Raw genomic sequence first — 17,578 nt, 5'->3', positions numbered from 1 at the left:
TTCGGGTGGCTGAGCACCTGGATTTATTTAAAAATAAATTTAAGAGATTCATAGTTTATTTATTCTTTTTTTCCTTTGTTTATGGTAAATTATTAGCTAGTAGATGAGTTGTATGTACCCGCCCAGTCACAAGTGCTTTTTTGTTTCTTTTTTGGGGAGGGTATTGGGATATTAGTTAAATGTATTTTTGATGTTTAATAAAATGAACTGAACTAAAAAAAAATAACAAAAATACTACAATTGACTTGTTGAAATTATTTCCGGTTTCCAGTAAGGCAAAAATGACACCTTAGCATCGAAAGTGAAAGGTTGGTCGACATACTGAGGTTAATAATCTCTCTCATTCGTGGGAGAAACCGAAACTAGGTTTAGCTAATAAATTGAAAGACGAACAAAAGTTAAACCTGAAACAATTTCGGTACCTGTTTGTTAAACAGAATACCCTCAAGATTTACGCTTTCTAAGATACGGCAAAACCGGTTTGAATCAGTTATGATTTGCTTATTTTGAGTGAGAAAACTACTAGATATGTATATTTTTAATTAAATATTTAATATTTAGAGATTAAGTTTAGTTGGGTGTTTAATATAATGCGTTCTGTGCGGCCTGCTTTCCACAGTTCTTTGTTATAGTTCCCATAATTTTGGTTCAAAAGTTCTATATTATCATTATTGGTATATTTCATTAGGATTAACCTAACTTCACTTCTTGCGGATGTTCCATTTAACAGACAAGTTCCAATATTTTTTTTTTTCAAATATAAATAGTGAGTAGTGACAAAACTTAAAATGGATAAAAATTAATCTGAATAGGAAGTTAGTTTCTTCCCCCTTTAGCCCCCACTCATAACGCTCAAGCAGTCTCTTGTGTTTACTAGATATATACTGCGGTGCAAAAAATGTCCGATTAGTAATTACCAATATCGCAATGATAAAAAAAAATAATAAGAAAAATAAATAAATAAACAAATAAAAACTTAAACCTGCTTGTAAGGGGAAAGCTGTCATACTAAGTTTTGCTTATTTTAAATTTTGGGGGTAGGATTTACCGCCTATAATTCCTTTATTTGAATAGATAAATGTGGAATAAGAATGCAATTTATGGCTTAGAGTGCGGGAGCTCCGCTCAACTGCGAAAGTCTTTGAACGTAAAATAAAAGCAAATATTTTTATGCTAATCTAAATTTATTGAGAGCTGAGGACTGTCCCCTAAGAACAAATGCTCTCTAAACAGAACTTCAAGACTAGGGAGCAGATAAAAGAGCAAGTGGTTTATGAGGAAGGGGGTTCACATTCTGATTAATCCTATTTATTTCCATAAATTAAATACACCTTAAAATGTTGTCAGTTTAGCTCAGGGGTTGGCAACCTTTTTGATTGTAGGTAAAAATCCGGGAAACCGGGAATATCAAGGGAACACTTGGCTCAGGAATTTTTTAATTTTAAAACGGTTTTTTAGTGCATAAATTTACGTGAACTTTTTGAACTTTACGTGAACATTACGTGAATTACGCTAATTAATTCATTAGAAAGCAAATCCATTTTGACCTGTTCGCTAATATTTTTGGCCGTGTCTTCGACACGACTAAATGGTTCTAGCTGACAGCGGCATTTTATTTATTCTATCAATTTTTTGTTTTCTATTTGCGAAGTCATTAAACTCGTTTTTGCACAAGTTATGAATGTGTTTTCGTAGAACTCAGCAAAAGTAGGCTATATGATTTTATTGGTACCAATGTTAAGATGTGCAACAAGTTCGGCAGATGTAGCGGTAACAAAACTCTTAGAATTTCTTTTTTTTTCAAATTTAATACAAGTTTAGCACGTATTCAGTTTTATCGCCATATTTGATTATACTCACATCTTAATACATTGAAGGTCCTAGCGGTAATCACACATGTGGATAGGGCAGGGCTGTATCCAGGATTTTTGTTTGGGAGGGGGGGGTTAAACAAGAGGTTTTTTTTTTTGGGGGGGGGGGCATAAAAAACATTAAAAAAACAAAAAATTGTTTATATTCATTTTTGTTATGTTATTTGCTAGTCGGACAAACATTTCGGGGGACAGTTCAAACCCCCTAACCTCCCTTCTGGATACGGACTTGCGTGTGCATAAAGTGCACGCCAAAGTGTCACCATCACGGTTGCAGCAATAGCTACAACATAGTAAAGAGCGAACCACAGCTCATAGTAACCAAAAGTTAAAGAATGCGTTTTGAAAAATACTGCCTGGTGAAAAAATGCCATCTGACACTGATTCAGGGATGGTAACTATTATTCAGGCTCGTCTTAAAAGTAAAAGTTTATTGCGAAAAGAAGTTTATGGTGATTATAAAAAAAGCCTGAAACCCCTCGAAAATGGCGTCAGATGAAAATAAAAAAATATACAATTGGAATCAGATTGGTCGAAAACCTGATACAGGTAAATCACTGTCCCCCTCCTTGAACAACAAGGAAAATCACTTATTTGCATCAGTAGCACTGATCCGTCTTTCGTTTTTTTTCTCTCTTTTTTTATTTTTTTTTCCAGGCCTAGCGTGTTACCAGAACATCATAGAGCGATGCTTAATGGCTGATTCTTAAGCTACTTCTCAATATCTACGGGCTTTTGATAAATTCTGCCATCTGCAAGTGCCATAAGGCATTAGCGGGCTACCAAAACATTGTAGACAAATTTTTTATAGCTCGCAAAGAAGGTATTGCTCATATCTACGCTCTCCATATAAATTCCACCATCTGCAAGTTCCAAATGGCACTAAAAACGGCACTTTTGGTGCCATGTCTCAAGTGGAGGAGCTGGGGCTATTGGGCTACCAGCACTTTTTAGAGTGATGTTTAATGGCTCATCTGAAAACTTTTGCTGATATCTACGTGCTTTTTATCAACTACGCCATTCGTAAGTGATATATAGCACTGAAAACAACACTTTTGGTGATACTTCTTGAGTGGAAAAGCTCTGAAGTACAAAACAAGTACTATTGTAATAGTTATGCTCCAGAACCCTTAACTGGAGTTTTACAAGAATCCCTCCCGTACACTCCGCCTTCCTGCCCCCTTAATAAGCTTCTTAAATCGTCTGCTCACCAGTAAGCTTCTACAACATTAGCAGGCTACCACACCCTCCTAGATAGATGTTTAATCGCTCAATTGAAAGCTATTGCTTATACTTACTAGGTTTCTACAAATCCTACCATCTATTAAATTTCACAGATTTCAATTTTAACTAGTTTCTTGGGAGAATTTGCAATGAACTCTTTGTCATGGTTGAAGCAGTAGCTGCAACCTAGTAAACAGCGAACTACTGCCCATAGTGACCAAAAGTTAAAAAACGTTAAAACGGTCTTTTTTCTTCTTCTTTTTTTCAGGCCTAGCGGGCTACTAGAACATCTTAGAGACATGCTCAAGAGCTCATTCAAACGTTTTATGTACATGGTTTATATAAATTCCGTCATCTGTAAGAGTAGAGTAAGAGGTACCATTTTGCCTAGACATATAGCAATTTCTATGTTATTTGCGTACCGCCATAGCAATTTCAACATTATTCTATAGAAGTTCTTCACCTTTTCAAAGAGATTCAGAGCTCCCTCACATGGCATTATACTATGTTCCATCTTGTGCTACTTGGGATTTGCATAATATGCTACGAAGGACAAGTTTTTTTTACATAATTTACGTGGACTAGATTTCTATTTCATGATATACATGTTTTTTTTAGGGTAAATCCGTGTCAGAAAAACCGGTGCGTCTTGTTTAGCAGCCAATATATTCAATTATTTTTTTATATATTCAAGTTTCAGATTAGAATTTTTTACAGTTTGAATAGTTCATTCATTCTAGCAGTATCAAATATTTTTGCAATCATTTACATAGATATGGAATATTCTAAGCGACTTCTGGTGAGTAAAATTTTCTCATTATTATAATGAAAAGAAATCTATTTTTTTTGTCTCGTCATTAAGTTGGGGAAGAATTTCCTTTACCTTCCTTTCTTACGCTTTTTTTTCACTGTGTTGTTAGCTCTTTTAAAAAGCATTTCGCTAAATATTCAAAAAACAGGATCAGTCAGTTTCGCTATAATAAAAAGAAATCTATTTTTTTGTCTCGTCATTAAGTTAAGGAAGAATTTCCTTCCTTACGCTTTTTTTTTACTGTGTTGTTAGCTCTTTTAAAAAAAGCATTTCGCTAAATATTCAAAAAAGAGAGAGGCAGATTCACTTTGATTTTGGCTCATTGTATATGAAAAATTAAAATAGAATTTGCATATTAGTTTCGGTAGATTTGAAAGGTCGCCCCTCTCCTCAATATCTTGCTCTTTACGCTAAAGCTGTTAGCGCTTTCAAAAAAGCTTCCTATTCTAATTAAAAAGTCCCTATTTTTTTTTTCATCAAATTTCGGTAAATATTCAAAAACAGGGCCAGTCAGTTTCGCTATAAAAATAATCAAATCGTTTTTCATCCTTTCCACCTGAAAAAAGGTGTTAATATTCAAACAGGACGGGTAGTTTCACCAATAAAATAATCAAATCACTACGTTCTTCTATATGTAATGGGATGTTTTCTTACTATCTGATTAAGAAGAACATGTTTACAAATTTGTTGGCTAAAAATGGCTTTCTCAAAATTGAGTTATGAATTAACTTACGAATTAACTTACATAACGAAACTTCTATATTTATATGTTTTTATCACATGTATTAAGGGGTTTACCCCCAAGTCAAAACCTCACTATTTACAATAAAGTTCGAATTTTGTTCAAATAACTAACTCTTTAATCATACAGGCCGGTTAATAAGAATATATATCTCTTTTGAAATTGCTAAAAAAAAACAAAAAAAACTTTAGCGTAAAGGGGTGAGATATTGACTAGAGGGTCACCCCCTTCATATACTTAATAATTTTTGGTTTAAGTTATGTCGGAGTCTTCCTTCTTCCTTTTTTCTGTGATTTTAAGTATTTCGCAATTTAGATATATAAAAAGTTTTAAAAGCTATGCATATAAAAAAAAAATCTATAATTGTCAACTTTTTGTGTTTGGTACTATGGAATTGATGCACTCAGTTCCCTCCATTAATATTCTGAATAAGTAAAAATTGAAGTAACTAATTAAATTGTGTCATTTTAGAATGTTGTTGATCAACCATCGCAGCAAAAACGCGCAAAATTGGATGAAATTCTGGATAAGACTGAGACGGGATTAATTGAATCATTGAATGCAAAAATATCAACTGTAATTCGTCTCGCACCCCATTCCAAAGCAGAGAAGTAATCTGGCAACCTAGCTGTTATTATCGACGTAAGTTTAAAACATATATTCTAAAAATATTTTAATAATTAATTAAATCGACTCCTTATATGCATGCGGTGAATAATGCTATTTCATGATTGACATGTAAAAAATTTGTGGCACAATATAACTGAATTAGCATGCATATATTTAGGCTAATGAGATACAGGAACCTTCAGGGTGTTACAAATTTTATAGGCCTGTATACGATTCAAAAATTACCAGTTTTATTGGAACTCAAACATCGTCTGCGGGACATCTACTCGCCTTGTTTTACTTGTTTTAATGCTTTTAAGGTATTACTAAAACCTTTATAAACATCAACTTTGATGGAAATCAACGCTACCAGTGGAATAGCAAATAAAATATATATATAAATATGAAATAAAATCCTGATTCATACAGCCTTGAGCATCCTCAAATTCAATGAGGAAGATTATTCTAGTTGATTTGTACACATACATGTCACGTGTGTGGAGATCTATTTATTTCTTAGAAGGGGGGGAGGGGGATTAGAAGTGTGGATCTAGATCCTAAATATGAACCAAATTTTGAATGCAGGAAGTTCAAACTGGACTTCAACAGCTCATTATGTTATTTTTATCATTATAAAACAATTTCAATTAAATACACGAGAATATTCAAAGCAAAAGAAGACATTGAACTGAAATCTAACGAGACCTTAATCTCGAAAGGTCATTATTTTATTTTATTATTAAACAATTTCAATCAAATAAACGAGAATATTCAAAACATCAAAAGCCTTGGCTATTCTAATTTTAAAATGTTAATTCCAATATGCAAATAAAGATATAATAATAAATGTTGCGTTTAATGTTCTATTAACCAAACCAATTACCGTTTAACTAGGTTTAGGTAGAGATATTATATGTCAGAGATATTAAAATGTTAATCTCCCCCCACCCCCGATGTGTGTGCGTGTGGGTGTGTGTGTGTGCGTGTGTGTGTGTCTGTCAGTGGGTGCGCTTTTGTGTGTGTGTGTGTGTGTGTGTGTGTGTGTGTGTGTGCGAGCGGTGCATGCGCCGCGTCTACTCGATAATTCATGAAATAATGCTTATTTCACATACAAAATAAAACCTTTTTCTACAGATTAATGAAATAGCGCCGCTATTGGATGATGAAACATCGGAATTTACAGGACCAATTCTGTCACCGCCAATGGAATTCAGAGACGAACCTACATTAGTTGTAGATAATATGGAATGGCAAGGGGGCTTCCTTAATGATGTTTTTGGGGACATAGCTAGCCTAGACGATTTAACTTGTGATATTGATATAATGGAGGATTCGGACTGGGTAGATAGATTTATGCATGAACGTTTAGGCGTTGTTACTAGTGCAAGTGAACCGGGTCCTCGTAAAGAAATTACGTCGCAGGACAATACAGGCTGGCTTGATCAATTGTCCCCAAACACCTTGGAATATGTACTAGGGGACCTTATGTCATCTCCAACCACTGCAGTTGAACAGACTGGGGTTATTGACAATTCTTAGTCACCCTCCACCATTCCGCTTAATGATACAACACTGCAAATTGTTGGGCCTAAATCTTCCGGGGTCACTTTTGACGATAACTTTACTATTAGTTAATTGGATCCTGTACAAATAGGTGCAGGACATGTAAATAGTGTCATGTCCCCGGAATTGCGTGAATTTTATTTGTTAGAGTCTGCTCTAAGTCACATACAAGCATATAGGGTAGATTTTAACCCTCCCGAGGAAAACGCGATTGACGGAGGCATTATTTTAATGACCCTGTGAATGTTCTCCATAGCTACATCGACAGAATTCAAGCGCAAATTAAGATTCAGATTCAGAAATGGGGGGGGTCACGGGGGGGTTAAAGCATCGGTGAATCAAAAAGTTTATTTACAGAAGGGGACATCCGGGGATATTTTTTATTTTCATTTTTCAACTGGCAACCAGACTTTTTACCCAGGTCTAAATGAATTTGAAGACAACTTTTTCAACTGGGTGAATAAACTAATTTCAACTTTGGACAAGTTTAATGAGAGAGGGAGTGGGTCCACAATTTTATATATTGAACAAATGTATCTGAATCTCAGTATATTTAAAAAAAACTTTATTTTAAGGAGAGGGCGGGGTAAAAAAATAAAATGCCACCCAGATTTGACGACTACAGGAGGGGTTCAAGGTTTCAAATTTGACACGGGGCTGCAATTCTTTAAATATGCATTTTTAGCAGCAGCCCATAAAACATTATATAATGAATCGTCAATGAAAAATCTCGATGGACTTGCTCGCAACGGTGGAAAAATTTTCCTAAAGTAAATTTTGATTGTTTAAAGGGGAAGTATTCGGTGTCCTTGAAGGAAATAAGCATATTCAAGAAAGCAAATGAAAATATGGGGGTGGGGGTGGTTCTTCTCCAGTATGACACTGAATTTGTAGATGGGGGAAAAAAACCAAATAAAAAGGGTTTTGTATTCAGTGGAGACACGGATGGTGGATAATTTAAAAAATTGGGTATGGGTCATTTATAAGCCTCCCAAAGATGTAAATTCCTATGGTAATCTTTTCCCCGTTACAGCAATAAGTCGACTCTTATCCCACGGTGTTCATAAAGGGGAACGTCTCTATTGCCCCATGTGCTTTTCCCCCTTTAGATCTGAGGGAACATTCCCAGATCACAAAAGCCACTGCAAAATTCATGGGAATCGAACAATTGAAATGCCGGTAGAAGGCAAAGATATTTCACAATGTAAAAATATCCAAAAGTCCCTGCTACAAATTGATAAAATATCTTTGGACTGTGAATCAAGACTGGTTGATGTATCAGACCCATCAAGGCCAAATATAGTCAAGGAGCACAAACTAGTTGCGTGTTCCTACGCACAGGCCCGTCGTGTTTCCAACAATAAATTGCAATTGGAAGAGTTTTTTTTGGCTGTGGACGAGGAGGGTAGTATGGAAAAGTTATCAGTTTCTTTAATAAAAACAGCAAACGGGGCAATTTCACGATTACGTCACATCAATTAACCGATGAAATTGCCATACAAAAAGCAACTGGTATTAGAAAAAGGGACGATTTGCTGGGTATGTTAAAATGCCCTTTTTCTAAAAGCTACGGTGCGGAACTACGACCACCTTTTTAATCCCAAGTCAATAGTGAAAAATAACTTTCGGGGGGTGGATTCTGAATTAGTGTAATTTATAAATAAAACAGCACCTCTTTCTCCCTTTTTTTATAAATAACGCTAAATATGATCTAAAGTATGTGCTGCCAGCAATGGTACATCTTCAAAGAAATGGAACAGGAGATGATGATGCATGGGTGATATACAGCTTTTCCTACAAAATCATACCTAAGTCATCGGAAAAGTTGCTTGTTTTGGAATTTATGTGGAAATTTATTGAAGCCGACGTTGATTACACGAATAAAAATAGCTTTTTAGATTCCTATAGTTTTTTCCCCAAATCATTGAGTAAATTAATTCAAGTGCAGAAAAACGATGACGGTTGCAATGCTTTCCCCCTTCTCAAGCAACAATTTACAATTGATTTATATGATTTGTTAACGGCCATGGGTATATGTCTGTATGACTATTAATTTTCCATGTCGGGATTCGTTGTGGAAGATAGTCTTTCGATTCAATCATTTTATGATAGTGTTTATGACCGTAATTGCAACCTTGAGGAACAAAGTTTTGCTAACAAGTGTTGGCAGACGGAAGGTGTAAAAAAGGCTTTGACTACTGCAAGCTGTATTTGTCGAGTGACGTGTTAACTCTGTTAGACATTATGTGTAAAAACACGGACAAAATCTATGAGGAATTTAATCTTGATTTGGGCTATTATTTTTCATCTCCTCATCTAGTGATGGACCTCATCCTAAAAATTAGTGGGGAAGAAATTGGGCTGATCACAGACATTGATCATCACCTGTTCATCGAAAAGTCAATGAGGGATGGATTTGTTTTTTACGGGGATCGTATCTTGGAAACTGATCCAACAGGAGAGAAGACGGGGACAAAATCGGATTCAGTTTTCCTTGATATTAATTCTCTCTACCCCTCAGCCATGTCCCATTATGCGCTACCTTGCGGTGACTATAAATGGTTCAATGACGCTCAAGCTCCCCATTTCCCCAACATTGACAGTGTTGAGGAGAATGGACCGGTTGGATTGTTTTTTGAAATCGATGGAGAGATACCAGTCGAGCTTCACGATTCAGTAAAGGATTTTGTTTTCCCGTGCATCAATAGACCTGTGACTAGGGACTCTTTGAGTCCTCGCAATAGGCGTTTAGTCGAGGTGGACGGATTGCATTGGTCACCTTCAAAACAAAAACTTATTGCTGATCTTTTGCCGAAAAAAACCCAACATCGGTTTATATCATGTAACTTAAAAATGGATATGCAGCACCAGCTTCAATGTCAAACCTGCTCCAAAAACACTTATGTTAATTCAAAAATCCTACTTGGAAACTTGTGTTGATATTTTCACCTACGAATGTTCTACCGTACAGACAAAAGCCGAAAAGGAACACTTCAAATTCAGTTTGAATTCACATTTCGGAAAAATGTTTGAGAGTATTCGCAATAGAAATTATTGTTACGTCGTGACCGATCCCATACATTGTTCTTGAAATACTACCTTTCCAAACAACAATTCCTTCTCACTAATTCGCCCAGATATGGTACTATTGAATAGGAAAAAAGACGCATTGTACTAAATAAAAATTTTGCTGCAGGCAGTGCGATCTTGGAGATCTCAAAAAAGCTCATGTTGGAATTCTACTACAATGTGGCTAGGGTACAGTGGCCGGAAAAGGGGCAAGTTGAGGTCTGCTACGGGGACACGGATTCTCTACTATTCAAAGTAAAAATCACAAATATAATTGATGATTTTGCGCACGGTGAAATTATTAGCTCACGGATGGACTACACTAATTGGAGTGGTCTTTATCCAGAGATAGAGAAAGGTTGGGCACCAAATCAGCTTTTTTTTTTAAATGAGAAACAGGAAGTGACATAATTTCCAGTGGTGTGTTTGTAAGTCCGAAGGTGTATCTTATACAGACACACGACTAGGAAATCAAGAAACGCTGCAAAGGAGTACACACACGCTGAGTAGATAAGAATTTCAACTTGGACACTTATAGGAATTGTATTGTTCAAAATATAATTCTACGAGCCAAATTGCTGGTGATTCGTTCTCTAAAATACAGGAACTTTACTGTAAATGTAAAGAAAATTGTCATAAGTACCGTCTTCGACAAGGTCTATGTTTGTCAAGACGGTGTGACCACCCTCCCCCTTGGAAACTATTTAACTTCAGACCGGGCCAAATGTGTTATCCATAGGGAAAGTCTCGGTTTGAATAAAGTCCGGTAAATTATTTCCTAAAACCTTGGGGGGGGGGCTCGCGGCCTTTGGGGGGGGGTGCGGCCGCCAGAGGGGGGGGGGCGCACCGCCACTATCAAAGTTATCTTCTTTTTTTTTACTTAGAGCAGATTTTTTTTTGTAAATGTTTCATTCAAAAAAAGTGATATTTTTTTTTCAATTGCTTTAATCTAATGTTGTATTTTTTCTCTATAAATAAACAAAAAAAAAGTGAATTTATTTAAGTGTTTTTTTTTTCAGTGTGCCTATATAAATGTTGTATTTTTATTATAAATAAATTTAAAAAAAAAGTATATTTTTTCATGTTTAATGTGCTTTTTTTTTCAATGTATTGTTACTTTTTTTTATGTATATAATAAAAGAAAATATTATTCTTTATTCGTCTTCTTCTTCTTGAACAGAGTAGTAGTAGTAGTAGTAGTAGTAGGGAAATTATTTAGTCATTAGACAATTAGGGTCTACAGTTAGTTGTACATGGGAACTGTTGAGGGGAACACGTATCAATTTAAAACACCATTCAGATCGTCTCTGTGTGGACCGTCAATGTCGGGCAAAACAACACTCTTAACTAAAATAATAAAAAATTGCGGTAAAATGTTTGCGGAAAAGCCGAAAAAAATATACTATTGCTATAGTATTTGGCAGGAGTCATACGATAAAATAAAAGCAATTGCTGCCACCACCATGGGATTGGTGCAGATACAATTCATACAGGGACTTGATGTTTTCAACATTATTGAACCAAAGTCTTGGCTGATCATTGACGATCTGGCTGAATCTATTGAACAATGGTCCCAGGAAATGCTGCAATTGTTCACTGTTCGCTCTCATCATGAACAGATTTCCGTTACTCTGGCTCTAAACAATATCTTTCATCAGAGCAAATGTATGCGAACACTTGCTTTGAACTGCACCTACTATATCATCTACAGAGTTTTTCGTGATTCTAGCTCGCTAATAACCCTCAATAAACAAATCCATCCAGGTGTTCCTAAATGTTAACTCTCGGCATACAATCAGACAACTAATAAACCCCACGGTTACATCCTATTGGATCTTAATCAAAATACAGCAGAGGATTTTCGTGTTGTCACATATACTTTCGACAGTGAAATTACAGTATATCTCCCTGTGAACACTAAAAAGACCTATTAGTCGCTATCATGACGCTGAAGAAACTACATGAAAATAGACATTTGTTTTCAGTTCTAAGCACTTCAAAACCTCCGCTTAGGAAAGCAATGCTCAAACACGGTATTGACAATGATTTCATTAATCTAATATCCAAACTTTGTTTAAATTTGACCGAGGGTAATGTTTAACTGCCAGAAGTAGTTAAGCAACAGGCAAAGCAACATCGTTCTTTTGTACGTACATTGACCTCTAAAAAGAAAGGAAAGAATTTTAAAAGGAAACGTCTTCTTCAGGCGGGCGGTATCTTTTTCACACTTTTAATCCCAATAATTGCAGGACTTGTAAACAGTTTTTTATAGTGAGAATGGCAAAACCATACAAATTGACTCCAATAGAACTCGCTGTCTCAACCGTCGAACACTTTGAGAACAATCTGAGTAAATTTCTTGACAATGAAAATATTGAGGATGATAAAAAACTGCTTTTACTTCAAGATGCACTTCGCCGAGTGGACAAACACAAGTCCTATCGGTCGAAGCCCACTGCTGCTGCTGGTCCCAAAAAAGAAACATCTTCACAAGAGTCTGCGGCTGGTAAAAATTTAACGAAGTAGTTTTGGTTTTAATTTTTTTTTAAATTGTTAATAAAAAGCCCAATAAATATTCTTGAAAACATAACACGAGTCTTAGCCCATCTTTTGAAAAGTCATTGAGGTCATATTCAAGTTCAGAGTAAAGGGAAAGGGAATATAATTCAAGGCAAAAGCTATAATCTACTTGATTTGATCAATGACATGGTTACAAATCGTAAAGCACTATTATCATTTGACACTCATCTATACAACTTTCTAAATACATTAAACTTCCCCAAAAGTCTTATTGGCAATAGACAAATTCTAAAAAAATTAAATGAACATGCATCATCATCATCATCAACAACATTGACGCCTTTAAAATATGAAGAAGAAGGAGATTTTAAGTCAATTTTATTAAACACTAGCACACCACTGATAGCTAGACAAAAGTGAAGACGTATCAAGTCGACGTCACCATCACCATCAACAGGCAGTATACAAAAGGATAGCGGACGTTACACAACGTGTTTACGTTCAAAATGGTTGAAGTTCTGAATGGTGTTTATGAAAATATTGGTGAGGCGGGGAGTTTAAGTTCCCCCCCACTCTTTCCAAAGGCACGGGGGTTCACACTAAAAGTTTACAAGACTATCTACAAAATTAATCAAGTTACACACTGCATAGAAATAATATACTTAGTGCCAATCAAAATCGAAAAACTAAAGCCTTTTACCCATTGTATATAATGCAAGCAGATCTCCTGAATGTAGATGAGCTTCAAAGACGTCACAATACACCTTACAAGTACATTCTACTTGCAATCAGTGTTTTTAGTCTCTATGGACATTCAATTCCATTGCGATCAAAAAGAAGTGTTGAAGTTGCTCAGGCCATTGAAAGTATTCTCGAACAGGATTCATATAAAAAAATTCAAACGGATCGCGGTAGTGAATTTGTTAATCCCCATGTTGCAAAAGTACTAGAGAAATATAGTACACTGCTCAATCATAGTCACAGTCCTATAAAGGCTGCATTGGCCGAACGATTGATAAGAACTATACGACTTTTAATTTCAAGATATTGTACATTGAAAAATACATCGGCTTTTATTCATGATCTAGATAAAATCATGTTGATTTATAATGAACGACCTCATCGATCATTGTCCAACTCTACGCCAACGGAACTTCATCATTCTGATCATGATACACTAGACACCTTTCTTAAACAGTATTCCAATGAAACGATTGTCAAGAAGAAAAATGAATTCAATTTTGATGATACCGCTCGAATTAATAGAACCGCTATTGTTTTTGAAAAGGAGACTTACTTGTGGTCCACTGAACTTTTTAAAGTGGCAAAAACCCCAGACACTAAGCCCTTAACTTATCGTTTGCGTGATACCAAAGATGAAGAGATTCTCGGTGGTTTTTATGACTATGAACTACAAAAAGTAAAAAATAATAGTGAAATCTATCAAATTGAAAAGATATTAAAGACACGTACTCACAGGAGTAGGAAACAGTTACTTGTTCGGTGGCTAGGATACAACTCTGATTTTGATTCTTGGATCGGTGTTGACGATATTGACAATGCCCCATGATTTCTATGTAACTTTCATGTCCAAAGTTTCCGATACTCTCTACAATGACTTTAATACGAAAAGTGATTTTTGGACAAAACTCTCCACCGCCATCAAATTTGACCGTGCGTATGAAGTGGCTCTTGTATAATTTATTCTCAAAAATACCTATGAAATCCTGAGAAAGGATCCTGCGTATGATATAAAAATTATACCACTCGATTGGACTATGAAAGGGTTGAACTCTGTCGACTATGAATGGGTTGAAGCACTTAAAACTAGCGACTATACCCAAGCTAAATTAAAATATATTGAATACGATAATATGACAGATTTGTGTCGTACAATCAATAGAAAAATCTCATATCGTAGGAATGGTACATTCCATTTTAATTATTCATTGGAACACGATAGGATGTACATTACCTCCCCTGATGACACTGAAATAATTATTCTCAATAATAATATGAGAGATGTTCTTGGCTTTAAGCAAAATATGATAAATGAAAAAAATGCTGGCATCGTTTACGGGTTGAATGTAGTTATTTTTACTGATTATCCACCCGGTTTTTGCTCAGACTCTTGCATATTTCTCTATGTATCCTTTTTGGAAACATCGAGAGTTGGTAATTCAAATGTCCCCCTGCTACGTGTTCTTGAACGAAAAACATCTCATGAACTTGTTCATCCCTATAATATAAAGCATCTTCAGTATTTTACTGTAAACACGTCGCACTTGGAGGTCTGCAAGACTACATTTTGATTCGTATAGAGCGAACCTCATGATACAGAGAAGAGCCAAGCCGGGATTACTGGATATTTCAACCTTGTTATCAGCAGCGCTTAGCTCAAATAGAGCGCAAACGTGGAGAATTCCATCTGTTGGCCCCGAGATTTATCGCTATTTTGCGTCTCTGAGTCCAGGTCAAATTGGGCATGGATTGGACTATTACAAGGGGCGTACTACAATGTCTGGTTATGGTCTTGGTAGCTGGTATGCGTTTCTATTTCGTTCTGCACTACCCGTTCCCAGAAATAATCATGTGACTGCTGCGTCGAATTTTGCTGCCTCCACACTACAGGACTGGGGGTCACGCAAGAATTTCGAGGACTGTGTTAAGGAAAATATTAGATCTTCAGCAAGAGCCGTTGGTGAGCAACTAAAATCTCGACAAAATGGGAAGGGATTGAAAAGAATGCATTCGCGTCATTCACTCATCAGTCTCCACCCAGGCAGGAAGCAAAGGACATCAACAAGGACTTTGAGGAATAAAACAAGGAGGACCAATAAACAGCAGAAGAAGAAGAAGAAAAATATTGTTAGATCAAAGAAGGACTTCTTTTCTTAAGATGACTTATCTCCCCCACAAGGAATCCTATCCATCAATCAGTTCCTAATTGAATTTGTTCAATGCTGAAAATGTTGATTTCAGTGTCAAGTATGGCTAGTATGAACAATTCTATCCCCAGCGACCCCTCTCGGAGAATATACACTTTCAAATATTTTCCAATGAAGACTATTTCATTGATTTGTCATCAACATTTATTGATTTAAACGTTGTGGTGAAGAAAAAGTCAGATAATACAACTCCAAATGCCGGTGACGGTCTCTCCTATGAAAGCTGTATTCTACACAACATATTCAAACAAATTAATGTATTTATTAATGGAACGTTGGTGAGCAATACCAACAATTTATCAAAATCTGCATGCTACATACAATTTATGATGATGACACCAAAGGCATACAAGGAGTTGAGAGGACAATCATTAGGCTATGAATATCGATCAGGTGTTGATATTGACGGTGAGTTGACTACTTCAGTGACCCAGGAGTATCATCTAGTTGGGAAATTAAATCATGAGATAGTCAATATATCCCAATTGCTACCCCCCAATGTCAAGATTGACATAAAGTTACAGATGGCCCCATCGAATTTCATTTTGAGAAAAACACTTCCTGCAGCACCCGATGCAAATGTCATTATCACATCGGCAATTCTCCACGTCCGAAAACAACAGGTTATGAGTTCTGTTACATTGGCAGTGGAAAAGCTAAGAGCCAATGGTAACAACAATAAACTTCTTGTCCCCCATACAATCACCAATCAACGTCACATTGCCACTGACTTTCGTAGCTATAGCGATTCATCATTTATCAATGGAGAAATCACCTCAAAACTGGCTTTGCTCTTTGTGAAAAGTGATAGTGCCGTTGGATCCTGGAGTGAATCCACCCATGATTTCAATTTTTTCGTTGTATCTAACATTGTGTGCAAAGTGAATGGTATTCCACTGTACATTCTATCATTTAACAAAAAATCCTATAGAACTCTTTACGAGTTGACCACGCAATCCCTAGATCATGACTCTCAACTATTTGAAAAAAGAATAACCGATTCAATGTTTTCAAAAAATCATGGGGTTATTGTTTTGGATTTGTCTGGCACACAGGATATGAGCATAGTACGAACAGGGAATGTACGTTTAGAGTGTACATTTGCCGATGCTCTGACTGAGAGTATCACCCTAATATCACTGAGTCAATTTGAAACATATAAGGAAATCACACCCGATGGCAGTGTTCCACTAGACTTTTCACCATTAACACAAACCAAATAATCAATGTATTTGGTATGGACCCATTAATGTGTAAGTACAATTTCTAGTGCATACCATTAGACTACATTGAGAAAATTCCAAACGTTAACGATACCCTAATCATTGTTAATAGCAGTCTTTCGACTTTGAAGACCGGTCATTGGCTCGGACTCTTTCAAACAGCGAAGAATATTGAATTTTTTTATCCTCTTGGCCTTTCGTATAAATTCTACGCTCTAGACCTTAGCAACTTTATCGAAAGCAGGGGAAAAACCATTATTCAAAATCAACAAAGAGTACAAGATTTAATCACTAAGACATATGGCTTTCATGCATTACTCTTTTTCATGTTCAGATGTCGTGGCTACACCTACAAGCAGTTTCTCAACATCTACGTTGACTTACCTCGATTGAACGACTTTCTAGTGGAGAATATACTTACAAGTGTATTTAATATTGATTTTAGTGCCCTACGAATAAAATGTTCTAAAGATGTATGTGAAATTGTTTATTAATAAAAAAAAAAAATTATATACATGATAAAACGATTTTTCTACTCTTTAGATTTCATCCACTAGTAGGAATTTGTCGACAACAACTAGTGCAGGTAGATTCTCTGAATTCACAGTAAACTGATCCTGATGTAGTGCAATGTGGATATCGCATTTAGAGCAGTAGAGCATGCATTTCCTCTTTTCATATCTCTTTGTACAGTTAAAGCTACTCTTCACATTCTTACTGAAGAATCCACATGTTTAAAGTTGCTTATTTGAAATAACTTCATAAAAAGCATCATCAAGTGTCGAATAACATTCCGTCACAGCCAAATAAAAATCAGTGGGCTTATAATCATAACACCCATTGTCTTCACAACAATGACATAGAAACCATATTCTTTTGTTGTTCCAACAGTTAAATCGTTGACCCGGTTCCTCCTCCCAGAACAATCTAAAATCACGACGATACCAATCTCGTAGCAATATACTAAAATCATACTTAGGATTCTTTCCAATCATACC

Source organism: Artemia sp. Qi Xiang Cuo, chromosome 18 (genome assembly GCF_049724085.1).
Source record: "Artemia sp. Qi Xiang Cuo chromosome 18, ASM4972408v1, whole genome shotgun sequence".
NCBI classification, from domain to species: Eukaryota; Metazoa; Arthropoda; class Branchiopoda; order Anostraca; family Artemiidae; genus Artemia; species Artemia sp. Qi Xiang Cuo.
The sequence above is the reverse complement of the archived record's forward strand: the minus strand, read 5'-3'. Positions refer to the sequence as shown.